At 39.6% G+C, this 3,033-nt stretch overlaps 1 long non-coding RNA gene across 1 annotated transcript; it reads left to right on the forward strand.

Moving 5' to 3' along the window:
- Window positions 1–289: 289 nt before the first annotated feature.
- LOC127468631 (uncharacterized) lies at window positions 290–2,776 on the forward strand. Its single transcript, XR_007903623.1, has 3 exons — window positions 290–299; window positions 1,319–1,417; window positions 2,756–2,776. It is a non-coding gene; the product is annotated as an uncharacterized LOC127468631 (long non-coding RNA).
- The last annotated feature ends 257 nt before the right edge of the window (window positions 2,777–3,033 follow it).

Here is a 3,033-nt window from a genome sequence, read left to right on the forward strand (position 1 = left end):
TGTCCCAGATTGCTATATTCTTGATGGAGAAAGCAGGACTGAAATGCAACTCGAAAGGATACAGGAAGCTGGAGAGCCTGATGGCAATAATTAACATCTCTTGAGGAGTGACTCCAGTTCCTGAGCTCACCCTCACAGTAAATGGCACATGCTTTGCTAGAAATCCTCTGAGTCAAGCTTGTCTTCGTCTGTTGTGCAAATGAACTTTGATAATGAAACAGTTGCAATTTTCAAGATTGATGCATCTAATGAACTTCTGCTCATTCAAATTTGTACTGAACAGCTTCTCCATGTGACAAGTGAGTAAGAGGAATATAGTTCACCTATCTTCCCCCTCATCTTATTTCTTGATAATATAAATAAATATTGCCAAGTTACTTTTTTGAGAGAAAATCCAGTGCTCTCTGGTTTCAATGAACAATTGTGAAACCAACTGTTTCCTCCGTTCTTCAGAAATATTAATTGTAGCTAATTATTCAAATCAGAAATATGAGGAGGACCATATAGTTCCTTCTGAGGCCTGAAGAGATCTTGCTGTGACTTCAAAAACCCAGTAAAATCAAAACCAAAACAATCCCAAATGATGACAGCTGAATGGAATGGTGGGGATTCTTCTTCTGAAAGTCTGAAGTTCTACAGGTATCTATGCTTCTTAGTCATATAAGATCTCCCACTGGTAAGCAAAATAACAAAATGGAGAAAATGTTTGGAGTACCATCCATAAGAAAACAACCAAATCATTGGGAACTTTACCAAGATGTAACTCAGACAGGCAATTAAACAGAGAAAGCATTCCTGCCTTAATCTTACTGTGTGTTTGTTGGTCTTAAACTAGGATTAGAATTTGTAGATTTATGAATTGTATATAAGATAAATAAAAAATCCCTGCTGGAAGAGAGATTCTTTTTGCATAAAAAGTGATGTTTGACAGAGATGATTCTGCACCAGAAGATTTGACTTTTATATATTCTCACAAATCAAAGCAAGTTCTTGATGAACCAGTTTAACTCTTCTGAACACTGAAGAAAAGCATCCATGGTGATATAAGCTGAAGCCCTAACCTGAACAGCTGCAGCCAGAGTTGTGTTACTGTTGACAGCTGGAATCCCTCGAGCCAGGCCAAGCATGGCAAGGGGAACAAGGCAAAGGAATATAAATACCTTAATACCTCACAACCAAGCCAACCCTTCCCTCCTGCTGCCCTTGGTAGACCCTTCCCTCTAAATTAGTATCCCTCCTTTAGACTCAAAACTCTTAACTACCTGTAGAATATCTCCTGAACCAGCTCCTACCTCTTTTTTTTAAATGTTTTTTTAAGCTCGATTCACCTTTTGCTACCGAAACTCTGCCATTCTTTCACGGTGAGTGGCAATGCCTGGGTTGGAAAGAGTTTGTAAAATTTGCTGACTTTTCACAGGTGAGTGTAGCTCCATTTGCTGGATGAGCAAGAACCTGCCCATGAAAGAAAGGGCTGGGTGAAGAAGTAGAGGGGTGTTGCTGATGCTTTTGTGCAGCTCTTCTGCCTTTAACTTTAGGAAGTTTCCCTGGCATTTGTTTCTGTACTGAGGGAGATGTGAGGAGTCATCAAGGCAAGGGCTTTTCACAGTGTGAGATAACAGTGCTGTGTTGTAGATGACCCTTGTTCCAACTCTGTGTGGCCCAAACTGCTGTTAAACCAAAGATAATACTGGTTCTGGGAGAGGCGGCTTCTCCAGCTTTGGTAGCCATAACTGTGTGCCATTAAGAGAGGGAATCAGAGAACCTGAATATTACACTGAGTGCCTCTGCTGCCTCTGCTTGCCCTTAAACCATGGGGATTGTCAGGGATTAGCAGAGACATGGGCTGAAGGAAATCTGGGCTGGTGAATGACCTTCTGCTTCCAAACTTCTACAACTTCATGTGGAAAGAGCAGAAAACAGTAGATGTGTGGTTACACAAAGCCCTGTTTCTAAAGGCATTTTCAGAAGAATCTCATTTTAAGGAAGCACTAGCCCTGGAAATAACTTATTACACTTATTTATAAGATGCTCATGAATAATTTATGCTACATTAACTTGTAAATGTGATAGCATTTGAAATCATTAAGCTCCAGTAGCTTGCTTTGTAAATCCATTGACTGGGTCTCATTATTAAAAGCTAATTAGCTCATTCAACTGGAACACATTCTGTAAAATAGCCATACTAGTATTCTTCTTATTATTACAACAGATTATATTAATTTTAAAAATATTCCAGCAATGGCATAATGGAAATATTTAATGATAAGAATATAGCATTCTATACAAGGACATAATTTCATTACCACTTTAACAAGTTTTCCAAAACTGGGTAAGTGAGGTTTCAGGATTATGATTGTTTCTATGAGTGTATGATATTAGAAATATCTGATCTATACATTATTTATTTAAATATTAAGGATTATAGTTTATACATTGTAGGAATATTGTCAAAGTGTTAATTTGGATGTGTGAGAAGCTTGGGTCTTTGTTTGAAAAGTTATACTCCTGGAGTTAGATTTCTAAGCCATGTTTGGCTTGTTAGAATGCAGATTACAAGTAAGTGTGAGCAACATGTCCATAAGAGCAGGTGCAAGAGGAGGGGTAATGTGTGAGGCTGCTCTTGCCCCCACTCCCAGGGAAATACTGTGGTCATCAACCAGTCTTCTTTTTTTCCATGAATTGTGTTTTTTATTGGCTATTGAATTTTCATATTGAGAAAACACTGCAGTTTTCTTCCGTGCTGTTCTTCCTATAGGTGTCATTCCTGCCACTGTGAAGAGAAATAAGAGGAGGAGATGAAAAATAGGCACCCACAGAGTATATGGCACCTCCAGCACCAGACCAAGGGTCACACCCAGCACAGCTCCACAAGTGCCAAACCCAGGTGTCAGAAACCCCCCAAGAACCTGCTGGGCAGCACCATGGGGAAGTTTATCCTTGCACAAATGACTTGTTCCCAAGTCACCCCATCCCACCCTCTCTATGAAAGTAATCACAGTGTACCCATCCAACACAATATCAGAGGAGCTGTTT

The sequence above is a fragment of the Manacus candei genome, unplaced genomic scaffold, assembly GCF_025592945.1.
Source record: "Manacus candei isolate 608988 ecotype Guabito, Panama unplaced genomic scaffold, ASM2559294v1 h1tg000015l, whole genome shotgun sequence".
In the NCBI taxonomy this organism is placed as follows: Eukaryota; Metazoa; Chordata; class Aves; order Passeriformes; family Pipridae; genus Manacus; species Manacus candei.